Genomic DNA, 13,910 nt, shown 5'->3' with positions numbered 1-13,910 from the left:
TGGCCATGGTGTCAGGGATGGAGCTTATGCATGGGGTCAGTAAAGTGGACTTCCACTCACCAAGGCTGACTTGGCTACAGCAATTGCTGAGTTTCCAATCTGTCAGCAGCAAACAACACTGAGCCTCAATATGGCACCATTCCTCATGGTGATCAGCCAACTACCTGGTGGAAGATTTATTACTTTGGGCCTCTTCCATCATGGAAAGGGCAGTGGTTTGTTCTTACTGGAATAGACATTTTCTCCAGATGTGCATTTGTCTTTCCTGCCCACATTACATTTTCCAAGACTGCCATCTGTGAACTCACAGAATGCCTTATCTACTGTCATGGTATCCCACACAGTGTTGCTTCTGACCAAAGAACTCACTTCACAACCAAGGAAGTGCGCCAGTGGGCTCATGCCCATGGCATTCACTTGCCTTACCATGTCCCCTGTCAACCTGAAGCAGCTGGTTTGATAAAACAATTGAATGGCCTTTCGAAGTCACAATTACAACACCAACTAGGTGATAACCGTTTTCAGGTCTGGGGCCAAGTTCTCCAGATGACTGTATATGCTCCAAATCAGCACCCAATATATGGTACGATTTTCTCTCATTGCCAGGATTCACAGATCCGGGAATCAAAAGGGTGGAAGTAGAAGTGGTATCACTTATCACTCACCATCACCTCTAGTGACCCATTAGCAAAATTTTTGCTTCCTGTTCCCATAACGTTATGTTCTGCTGGCCTAGAGGTCTGAGTTCCAGAAGGAAGAATGCAGCCACCAGGAGACACAACAGTGACTCCATTGAATTGGAAGTTAAGATTGCCATGTGGCCACTTTGGACTCATGTCTCTAAGTCAACAGGCTAAGAACGGAGTTAGTGTTGGCTGGACTGATTGACCTGATTTCAAAATGAAATCAGACTACTGCTCCACAATGGAGATAAGGAATCATATGTTTGGAATTCAGGAGATACCTTAGGGCTTCCCTTAATATTACCCGGCCCTGTAATTAAAGTCAATGGGAAACTACAACAACCTAATTCAGGCTCAGAATATAAATGGCCCAGACCCTTCAGGAATTGAGGGTTGGGTCACTCCATCAGGTAAAACAAACCAAAACCAAAACAAAAATAACAAAACAACCAACTAAGATGCTTACTGAAGGCAAATGAGTAGTAGAAGGTAGTTATCAATACCAGCTATGACCACGTGACCAGTTACTGACATGAGGACTGTACTTGTCATGAGTATTTCCTCCTTATTTTGTTAAGAATATATTTGTGCATATATACCACTGTATTAAGCAAAGTCTTTGTTTTTTTTTAATTTCTTAATCATGTAACCTAAGATTTATTGACTTTATATCAGCACTTAAGTGTTCTTAATTTTATATAATACTATTTAGGTTAAGGATTACTGCATTTTCAGTTGTACAAAGGATAGTTGTATTATGTTAGATGGAATTATGACTTTGTTATTGTCTTTACTTGGAGATTAAGTATGATTTGAGGGCATGTGTATGGGTGCTCAGTGGACAAGAGGTCAACTTATCATGGTTAATATTAGGTGTCAGCTGGACTGGATTAAAGGATGCCTAGATGCCTGGGGAAATACTGTTTCTGGGTGTGTCTGTAAGGGTGTTGCCAGAGGAGATTGATATTTGAGTCAGTGGACTTGGAGAGGAAGACCCAACCTTGATGTAGGTGGGCACCATCCAATGACTGCCAGCATGGCTAGAACAAAGCAGGCAGAAGAAGGGGGATTAGCAGCTTGCTCAGTCTTCTGGTTCTCTCTCTTCCCGTATCAGATGCTTGCTTCCTCTGCTCCTGCTCTTGGACATCAGACTCCAGGTTCTTTGGCCTTTGGACTCTGAGACTTGCACCAGTAGCCTCCCGGAGGCTCTCAGACCTTTAGCCTCAGACTGAGGGCTGCACTGTTGGCTTCCCTGGTTTTGAGGCTTTTGAACTTGGACTGAGCCACTATCAGTTTCTCTCTTCCCCCAGCTTGCAGATGGCCTATCACAAGACTTCACCTAGTAATCATGTAAGCCAATTATCACTAATAAACTCCCTTTTATATAAACATATACCCTATTGGTTGTGTCCCTCTGAAGAACCCTAATATACTAGCATATATATTATAATTATATGCTTTCAATTAATTACGTATGTATAAATAGGATAAATTTTTTATCCAATTATTTTGTCCTGCATTGCAGATACAGCAAAAGGAAAAGCAGAATTTATATATTTATTGTTGTTTAGAATGAGTAGGATCCCCTTTTGATTTATGATTTTGTTATTTTTTTCCTTTTTTGTGGATTAATCAACTTAAATGTGCTACTTCATACAGTAGACATTTTAGAGTATTATAAAGGCAGTGTTCATGTAACTATAAGTATCCAGAGAGGAATGACCTTGAGAGGGTCATTGAGTGCTTGAGCGCTGTTCTTCATCTCCCCTACTGCAAATTCACTCAACCAAACTAGACAACCTCAGAATTATGTTCATTTGAGCTCATCCCACAAACATTCAGGGCTGGGCATTACAACAGCTCTGGTGCTCTTGCAGTAACGGACTGAACATAAAATCCTGAGCTCTTTCCAGTCCCACCCCAGCAGACTGCTGCACTCTGCTACAGCAGCCCTAACTGGAGTCTTCCTTCTCCCCTATCACAAAAAACATGGGCAGTATTGCATCTAGAATTGTGTTTTGTTGTTGTTATTTTATTAAATCAGTTTCAGAGCTAGCTCAGTTTGCCAAGGCCTTAAATGCTTTGGTTGCTAATCTTAATCTACACACTAACCCTGAAGGTTCAGTCAGTGGCTCTTCAATTTTAGGGTATGTAAAATCTGCTGGGCTGATAATGCAGATCCTATACTCATCACCAGGATCAGAGGTAAGGCCCAAGAATATGTGTTTTATCTAAATCTCAGGTGATTCTGATACAGATTGGCTTTTAGGAGGCCACACTTTGACAAAAACTTTCATAAATGTTATCCATCCCATTTCACAAATTAGAGTGCTACAGAGCAAATATTTTTTTCTAGACCAATAAAGAACACAGATTACCTGGCTTTGAAGTTTATACCTTAAAAAATACGTAAAAGGCACTCCTAAATTTCTGGACTTTTTTTCCCCATGCTTTTCTCTTCTATTTTCAAATATGCTTCATTCATAAGGGATCAGCCATCTGATTATTCACATAGAACTACTTTAATCAAATAAATTTGCTTAGGCTTTTGACTGAATAAAAAATTTGATTGACTAAATTGGTCAATTGTTGAATATAAAAGTTTGTTGAAATAGTTGTGAAGCTGGCAATAGGGAAGGTGTGACTGAGGTTTTCAACTGAACTCAATACTACAATTTTAATCCATTTGATTTAAACAGAACACATATATACAAACATAAACACACAAGCACACACAGAGGGAAACAAAGCATAATGTTGCCACAGGTAAAGCAATGTCAAAGAACAATAACAATGCAGGTCAGGAAAGTCTAATAAACCCCATTTTTTCTATCCCCCAAGTTTTACTTAACACTGGACATTTTTACCACTCTGGGATTATGAAATTTAGAGTTTATGCTCTGGGAATACCATTTCAAATAATTTCTATCCTTCCAGTTCTTTGAGAGGATAATATCAAGAGTACTTTAGCCACAAACCAAAAAGGGGAATAGTTTTGGTAAAAGCTTGTCTTAGAATATAAAAGCAATCATGATCTTATAAATAAAAAATGCATTTATTCAGGTCCAGGCTTGTCTTCATGCTCTGGGTTTCTTGGGTAAACATATTGACTGAATCAGGCCTCCATTCCTGGTTATGGATTGCAGTGCCTGAGCTTTATGAAGCTCCTAAGTATTTGATAATCTCTCCTAAGCTAAAATAAATTCCTTTATTTGGTTATAGTCAGTTACATATAGTATACCATTGTATTTTTTAAATATCTAAACTTAAGATAAATTCCATTTTATAATAGAATTCTATTTGAACAAAAGAAGTTATAGAAACGTTAAAATGCTACTCCCTACACCTTAAAACACACACACACACACACACACCCCTAAACGTGCAAAAATGAATCACTGTTCTACTTTATAAAGCAAGTTGTTCGGCAGTTTGGGTTTAATTATTATTTTTGGACTAATAAACTAAGTACCTTTAAAAAACTATTTCCATTTTATTAATAAAATTTTCCTTGGGAAACACAATAGTTCATTTTTGAAAATAATTTTATTTATAATCACCCATGTTGACTATTAACATTCATAATATTTACTTCTATCAATTTGACGCAAATTTAGTCTGAGTCTAACGTGATTCTTGTTCCTTTTAACCCGGGGCTGTACATGATCTGAGATCATGGGTTGGGTTTAACAAGAATGTTTTGGAGAAATTTTAAATGCATACTCCTTTTCCCTTACTTGCTTGTGCTGCCAAAATATGTCGTTGTTTCACCAATGGCAAGATGGATGTACTTTCACCATCCATGCAAGATGGATGTACTCATTTGTGATGTCATTCTTTAGGCCACTGTAATACACTTCTTATCTGATGCTTTCTGCAGGAAAGTTCCAAAATGAATATATTAATTTATTTATCATTTAGTACTCTGACTTTTAGTAAATTGAATAGTACTTAATTTCAAGTTATAACTTTCTTAAAACATTATATTAAATTCATCTTGATAATTTTTAGGTTTGTTCTGTTTATTCTTTGTGTTCATTCTTTCGGGTTTTGGTTTCCTGGGCAATTTTTCCTTTTTTTTTTTTTTTTTTTCCTCTGGCTCTCTTCCATTTTAATCTAAAACATTTGATCATTGGCCCTGGTCTCAGAGTGTGTACATTGCCTTTCAGATGATAATCTGGTTAAAAGTTAAAGTGGTTTTATGTATGGTGTGATTGTACCAGTGTTTATAATCATACATTTTATTGTACTGTAAATGTTCTTTTAGCATTTTGTAATTTTCTTTAACATTAGATGTTTTCTGCATAAAATTGGATTAGATTTAAGTGTAAACTGTATTCTAGCAGATCAAAGAAAAGAATGGAATACATGATAAGTATTCCATCTGGTGAGCATTGAGAAAGAATTACAAGCAATTTGCAAGCAGTCTCAGTGGAATTAAGGAACAAACAAGACTGAAGACATGCACTTGTATAGGTCATATAGAAACGACCACTCAGTGACACCCAATTGCTTTTGCTGTCAGTATGGTTGTTCTCTACATGTTTTACGTATGCAAGAATATTGTTTCTTCTCTTAAGACAGTATTATACTTTATTCTCTCATTTCATACAATCTCTTTTTTAAATGACGAGTTTTTTGTCCAAATTATATTTAATTTTCTCAAACTCAAATGTCACTTAAAGTGTCAAGCCTTTCTTCAGGAAAAATGTTAGTCTCTTAGCCTCTCTTCAAAAATAGTCTTATCATTCACTGCTTCCCAGAGGCAATTACTTTTAGTTATGTAACTTGTTGCATTTGTTATTTATCTCTGTATCTTAGGAATTTAACTTCCTTTCTCACCACATCCAAAAAATACACTTCCTTTCTATCCATTACTAAATGTACTTCCAGTTCTGGTTAGGTCAATAGTCTGCATTTACATTATCATGACAAGATATTATTCACATCTGAGCCTTATAGAATATTGTTATTTTTTTCTTGAACAACTTCTTATTTCCCTTGGAGTTACTAATTGTCTTTTTTCTTTGCTTAGTTTTTTTTTTAAATATATTAATCTCTAGTTTTTCTCTAAGTTTTTCTCCAGAAATAAAGTTTTTCTCTAAATGTTAGTATATTCATATGCATAAAATGCCCAACAAATTGTCATCTTCTTAGGGAAACATCTCCCCATGATTTCTCACTTGTTCTTATCTGGATTGTTTGCTTTCTAGATCTTAGGAGATCTGAAACTACTCTGGCTTTAATTAGTTAATTACATAATTTTCTTTTAAGCCTATCCACAGTATCTTTTTGAGAATGACTGCATAAAGGTAAATAGTTTTTCAACACTTTGCACATCAAAGCATCTATAATCACATTTAGTTGGTAGTTTTTTTTAGGAATAGACTATTAGGTTCAAACAGATTTTCTTGATATTTTAAGGCTCCATTATCTTCTAGTTCCAAATGTAATTTGTGATTCTTTGCTTAAAGAAAAATTCTTTTATTTTTTTCTCCCTGAAAATCATGCTGTTCTTGATAACAATATGTAGAAATTTCAGTATAATATTTACCTGTAGCTCTATCTTCACCAATTGTTCTAGGCATTTCATAAATCTATTCACTGAAGAAACTAATTTCCTTATTCCAGGAATAATTTACTGATTTTTTTTTTAATTTTCTCACCGCTTTTTCCTCTGTTCTGTCTTGCAGGAACTCCTTTTATTCAGATGTTGAGACTCCAGACCTGATCCTCTGATTTTCTGATCTTTTCTCCCATGTTTCCATAAATTTGTATTTTTCTTGATTTGGGGGAAGAATTATTTAAATTTCTAATTAATATATCAAATTTTCATTTCTGCTATATAGTTTACATTTCAAGTTATTTTTTGTTTCCTGAATATCTCTTTTTCATTACATTGGTCTTCTAACAGAGAGATATTTCTTTCTTTTGTCTCTCTGAGAATATTAATGATAGTTATTATTTCTTCCTGTCTAATGTCTTTTCTTCAAGTTTCTTTCTTTTTCTTGCTTATTTGTTATGATCAGTTTATTTCGTATTGGAGGGCTCCCTAGATATATCTTTATTATGGCTGTCTTCTTATCTTTAAAATTAGGGCATGTAAATCTGATTTGAAACTTTGTCTACATAAGAAATGTGAACTGTGGCCCTCGCTGTTTGATAAGTTTTGGTTACATTTTTACAGTACTCTGGCTTGACTGGCCTGATTGCTATCATGTCAGCTTCTGTAAGTCTCTTCAATTGGCTGGCTAAACGAACGTTCCATAGATTTTTTTCAATCTCCTGATTACAGAGTATAATATTGGATACCTTGATTTTGGGAACTGGTATGGAAGAGGTTGTGGGGAGGGGGGTGATTTGAGTATCAACAGGGTAAACTTTCACTTAATCCCACATTTTCTGTATTGCATTCTCAATTTGCCTGTTATACTCAAGTCCAGAGACACCTTGTTCTGTTCTTTCCCTAGTGTAAATCTCCAACTTCTGCTGAGATATGAGCGGTTCAGTCCCAGCTTTAGGGGGTAGGAGAAAAACATGAGTAGATCTAAATATTTCTAAATTCAAATTTCAAATTTTGCTCTTTTTAGCCACATAGTCACCATGACCTTAGAACTCTGTGGGTCAACTCTAAACTAAAGTAGTAGTTGGTTCCATTTCTATATGTTTCTTCCCTATTAGACGTATATACTGAAAAACCAATATATGCACAAGTTTTCATGTTTAAAAAATGTTAATGTATATTATCAACATTACATTTTTAAGAGTTACTCATATTGAAACATGAACCTCTGTTTTATGAAATTTTTAAATTTTTATTTTGAAATTATTTAATTTATAGAATACTGAAAAGATGTAGGTTTAGTATTCAATAGTACAGCTATTGAACTTATACTGATTTAAATTAAAAGCAATTTTTTTAAAGCATGGGTTAATAAATGATTATGCAAGGAAATGAGTAGTATTCTTTACATATAAAGCTTTTCTCTTAGTCGGTAGTATACACTATGTTAAGTTTTTATGCCTGCCTTTTCCCGACTAGCTTATATTTTATATAAAACAAGAAAATCTAAAAAAAGGGTTACCAAATTTTAAGCTGCTTTAATAAGAAATAATAAGGCACAAAAGAAGGACTGATGAAGTCTTCACAGAAAAGGATCAAAGCTTCTTTATACATGAAGGATTTGGTCTGAATCTCGAAAAATAACTATTAAGTATTCAAAAAAGCAATTTTTCTACAAATACTAGTTGTTAAACAGTGTGCAGTATTAACAGTTTTCAAGACCCCACTGAATAAATGTCTACAGAGTTGTACACGACTAATAAGACTTTTACACAAACTACAAGTATTATATTTCTACCTATTCACCAAAGCTCTTTGATAAAAAAATTTTTTTAATATATATTTTATTGTATTAGAGAAGTATTCAATCTACAATACAAACACACTTACTGTAATACAAATAAAGGTGAAAATGTTATTACTGATCTGGATAATGCAATGGAACACACATCTAGAAAGTTTTTCATTTCTTTTTGATATTTTCACTTGTGGGGCTGGTTGCTTTGATCAAAATATAGAATATGTATATGTAATATATATGTATTTTTTAGCAATTTATTGCACCACTTTACCTTATTCTGCAAACGTAAACTGTATTCACAGCCTTTGCTGAGTACTTCATAAATATTTGTTATTTATCAAAATGAGACTAGACCAAGAATGTGTGATATGTTATTGTTATCCTTTTCCATCCTGTGTAGCCTACATTTTTTTTGGTTTTAATTACTTCTTTAGAATGTCATTTGGATACCTTCCAATTTAAACCACCAAAAAATAGGTTTTGGCTACATTAATGATCTATTATAACCAAAGATGTTATTCAAAATATTGAACAATTAATATGACCTGGGAACAGATAATGCAGAGTGAAAAGTGATCCAATTAGGAGTGAAACCATTTCTACAACCACTGTGGCCTTTCCAGTATGAACTTGCTGACAATCTGCCCTGATCTTAATAACCTCATGAGATTATATGTTATCAAGAGACATAAAAAGGGACGTTACATTGAGAAGAAAACAGAAAAAAAACTGACGTCTTTTGTTTTATTTTTAGATACAAGATTTTAGAAATAAAGTGGTTAAGAAACAACCAACTCAATTTTTATGGTTAATAGATACCCTATTTTCTATTGGAATTCCTGTTTTACTTATATATTTATTTACTTTTTATGAAGTGGATCATTATCATAAAAATACCATCTACTAGAATGCAATTAAAAGTACATTTAAAGCTTCATTAAAATCTTTCTGATATGAATTAAGCAGTTAACAATAGGCAACCTACAGAAACAAGAGCTATTAATGCTGTCATGAAAACAAAGTTCCAACAACTATCCACTAGAGAGCATGAGCCTGGACTGTAGATTGTTTATTGTCAAAGACTTGACTGGCTAATAAATGCTGGCAATGTCTTGAGTGTGCTGGAATGCAGTGCAGCTGCTGCATTAGTCAGACTTTCCCTTTTCTGAATGCTATAATCCCTCCAATATTGCATTAAATATGTTTTCAATATTTATCTGGATAAAAATGTGCTGAATGTTGCAACAGTTTAATTCCAATGTTACACAGGAAATCTGGAAAAAAGAGAAGGTAACTTTATCTTAATTGTTAAAACCTAATGCTATTTATTCTCTTATAATACTTGAGAGTACTCAATAAGACTTGTGATCACTCTAAGGCAGGCAAACACCAGCAGCACTGCAAGCATATATGAGGGCTTAGTACTTGGCTGTAGGGACTTAACTGACCTCTTGCCATCCATGAAGATCTAAGTTCAGGCAGGCCTCCATGAATGAATGTCATGTAGTAGGTAATAAATGGCTTTAAGACTTGTTATACTCTACAATCCAAATCTTGACAGGCCAGAAATAGAAATCATGTATTACCATGTCACATATTTTTATTAGATTTCTTGTATGATTATCTAAACTATTGTGAGCCAATCTATTGGGTGGTAACTAAAGACATTAAATTTCCTCAATAGACTCTGAGCCACTTGAGGTCTATGATTATCCTTTTAAAAAATGTAACATCTCTATTGAGATATGATTCACATATTCATGTACCATACATTTCACACATTTAAAGCGTAAAATTCAATGCTTCTGTTATATCCTCAGAGTTATGCAACCATCACTGCAATCGATTTTAGAATTTAGTCATTATCCCCCTAGAAATCCTTATAGCCATTAACATTCATTCTTATTTCTCTCCCAACACTCCCAGTCCTAGGCAAACACTAATCTACTCTCTATCTTTTTAGATTTGCATATTCTGGTCATTTTAAATAAATGAAATCATACAGTATATGACCTCTTGTGAGTGGCTTCTTTCAGCACAATTTTTTCAAGGTTAATTCACATTGTAGTATGTATCAATACCTTATTTCTTTCTATTGTCAAAATACATTCCGTTTTATGGCTATATATCATTTTATTTTTCTATTTATCAGTTGACGGACATTTTGGCCATTTCCACTTTTGGACTATTATAAGTAATGCTGCTGTGAACTTTTTTTGTACAAGGCTTTTTGTAGAGATGTAGTTTTAATTCTTTTTATTCTATACGTAGGAGTGGAATTGTTGGGTCATAATGTAACTACAAATTTAAACCTTTGAGGAATGGCTAGACCATGTCCAAAGTGGCTATACCAAATTACATTCCCAACATTCATGTGTAAGGGCTCCAAACTTTCCACATCTCCCTAACATGTCTGTCATTTTAATAACAATCATACTGGTGGGTGTAAGTGGTATCACATTATGGTTCAGATTTAGATTTCTCTGATGGCTAACAATATTGAGCATTTTTATGTGCCTAATGACTATTTGTATACCTTCTTTTAAGAAATGCCTATTCAAGATTTTGCCTATTATTGAGTTATATTTTTGAGTTTTAAAAGTTTTCCTATATTCTAGAGAGAAGTCCCATATCAAGATATATAATTTATAAATCTTTTCTCTCATTCTGTGAGTTTTCTTTTCATTGTCTTGATGGTAACCTTTGTAGCACAAAAGCTTTTAATTTTGAAGTTCAAATTATCCTTTCTTTTTCATTGATTTATTTATTTGTTTTATTTTGTCTCTGTGTTGTTAGTGTCACATCTAAGAAGGCTTTGTCTAACCCAAAGCCATAAATTTGTTCTTATATTTTCTTCTAAGAGTTTTATAGCTTTAGCTCTCATATTTAGGTGATTTGATTTATTTTGAGTTCATTTTTATATAATGAATAAGAAAGGAGTTCATATTTACTCTTTTGCCTGTGTTTATGCAGTCGTCCAAGATATTGTAATCAACACAGTGGGGTACTGGCCTAGAGACAGACATACAGATCAATGGAATAAAATAAAAAGTTCAAAAATAAGCCCTCTCATTAAAGTCAATTAGTTTTCGACAAGAGTGCTAAGATAATTCAATGGGGGAAAGATTGAATAGTGTTTTCAACAACTGGGGCTAGGATGACTGGATGGCCACATTTAAACTTTTGGTTTTGCTAATATTATCTATCATCTATTCCCCATTTTCTTAATTTCACTTTATATAGTTATCCTTTTTTCCTTTCTGCTTGTTAATAATTATCCTTTCTTCCTTTCTGCTTGTTTCAGGTTTAATTTGCTCTTTTTTCTAATGTCTTAAGTGGAAAGTTATATTATTTAAGATAATATAACATCTTAATTATTATTATTTAAGATAATATTAATTATCTTAATTAAATATATTTAATACAGGCAGTAACAGCCATGAAATCCTCCATGAACTGCTTTAACAGCATCCATAAGCTTGAGTATATTGTGTGTTTATTTTCATTAATCTAAAAATTTCTAATTTCTTGTGATTTCTCCTTCACTAATCGGTTATTAGTAGGTTATTTAATTTAAACCCATCTGGAAATACCCTAAATTTGTTTCTGTTATTTTCATTTCAGTGAGGTTAGAGAACATATTTTGTACTATTTCAATCCATTTAAATTTATTGAAACTCGTTTTATGGTCTAGCATAAAATCTATCCTGGAGAATGCTCCATGTTCTAATTTACATTCCCACCAACAGTGTATGAGGGTTCCCCTTCCTTCACAACCTCACCAGCATTTATTATTGCCTGTTTTTAAATACAAGACATTTTAACTGGAGTGAGCTCATATCTTGTAGTTTGGATTTGCATTTCTCTGATGATTAGTGATATTGAGAATTTTTTACATACTTGTTGGGCATTTGTATGTCTTCTTTTGAGAAATGTATATTCAGATCTTTTGCCCATTTTTAATCAGATTATTTGTTTTTTGTTTTTTCTATTCAGTTGTTTAAGCTTTTTATATATTCAGATTATTAATCACTTGTTAGAGTGATAGTTTTTCTCCCATTCTGTGTATTGTCTCTTCACTTGGTTGATTTCTGTGCAGAAGAAGTTTTACCTTTATGTAATCCCATTTGTCCATTTTTGCTTTGATTGTCTGTGCTTTTGAGGTCTTACTTGAGAAATCTGTGTCCAAACCAATGTCCTGGAATGTTTCCTCAATGTTCTCTTCTAGTAATTTTATAGTTTCAGATCTTATATGTAAGTTTTCAATCTACTTTGATTTTTTATTTTTTGTATATGGTGAGAGATAGGTGCCTAGTTTCATTCATCTGCATACGGATATATAGTTTTCCCAGTCAACTCATTTTCAACAAAGTTGCCAAGAATGTATACTGGGAAAGGACAGTCTCTTCAATAAATGGCCTTCATTATTTTTGATGCAATATCAGTTACTTTTATTGTAATTTTCTTTTCTGTTATGAGTATCTTTCTTTTGGTACTTTAAAAATTTTCTGTTCATTCTTTCTTTCACTGTTTTTAACAAGATGTGTCTGGGTTTGAGTCTTTCTTGCGTGAATACTAGTTGGAGTTCCTTGAGTTTCTTGGATGTGTAGGTTAGTGTTTTTCATCAAATATGGTATGTTTTCAGGCATTATTTCTTCAAATATATTTCTGTCCTTTTCTCACTCTCCCCTCCACTTCTGGTACTCTAAGGTGCATGTTGATGTTCCACATTTATCTGAAGCTTTGTATATTTTTCCTAATGATTCTTCTTTTGTCATTTGTGTTGCATAATCGCTATGAACTTACTTTCAAATTTACTAGCTTTCTTCCGCCTGTTCAAGTCTACTGTTGTGCTCCTGTAGTGAAAGTTTTATTTCAGTTATTGTACCTTTCAATTTCAGAATTTCCTTCTAGTTCTTTTATTAAATTAAATTTATTTAATTATTATTATTGTTTCAAAGTAGTTTTGGGGAGCGGGTGGCGTTTGGTTACATGGATAAGTTCTTTAGTGGTGATTTCTGAGACTTTGGTGCAGCCATCACCCGAGCAGTGTACACGGTACCCAGTGTGTACTCTTTTATCCCTCACCCGCCTCCCACCCAATCCCCCAAGTCCCCAGAGTCCATTATATTATTTTTATGAATTTGCATCCTACTAGCTTAGCTCCCACTTATAAGTGAGAACATATGATGTTTGGTTTCCCATTCCTGAGTTACTTCGCTTAGAAAAATGCTCTTCAACTCCATCCAGGTTGCTGCAAATGCCATTATTCCATTCCTTTCATGGCTGAGCAGTATTCTGTGGTGTGTGTGTGTATATACATATATACATATATATATATGTATGTGAATATATATTTTTTTTCACATACATATATATATATATATTTTTTTTTTCTTTATCCACTCGTTGGTTGATGGGTATTTAGGCTGGTTCCATATTTTTGCAATTGTGCTGCTATAAACGTGTGTGCAAGTATCTTATTCATATAATGACTTTATTCTACATGGTGCTGGTATAAAAATAGGCACATAGACAAATGGAACAGAATAGAGAACCCAGAAATAAAGCCAAATACTTACAGCCAGCTGATTTTTAATAAAGCAAACAAAAACATAAAGTGGGGCAAGTACACCCTATTCAACAAATGGTGCTGGGATAATTGGCTAACCACATGTAGGAGAATGAAACTGGAACTTCGTCTCTCACCTTAAAAATTAACTCAAGATAGATTAAAGACTTAAATTTAAGACCTGAAACCATACAAATTCTAGAAGGTAACATCAGAAAAACTATTCTAGATATTGCCTTAAGCAAGAGTTCATGACCAAGAACGCAAATGCAAATGCAACCAAAACAAAGA

The sequence above is a fragment of the Gorilla gorilla genome, chromosome 3, assembly GCF_029281585.2.
Source record: "Gorilla gorilla gorilla isolate KB3781 chromosome 3, NHGRI_mGorGor1-v2.1_pri, whole genome shotgun sequence".
In the NCBI taxonomy this organism is placed as follows: Eukaryota; Metazoa; Chordata; class Mammalia; order Primates; family Hominidae; genus Gorilla; species Gorilla gorilla.
This window is presented reverse-complemented; position numbering follows the sequence as displayed.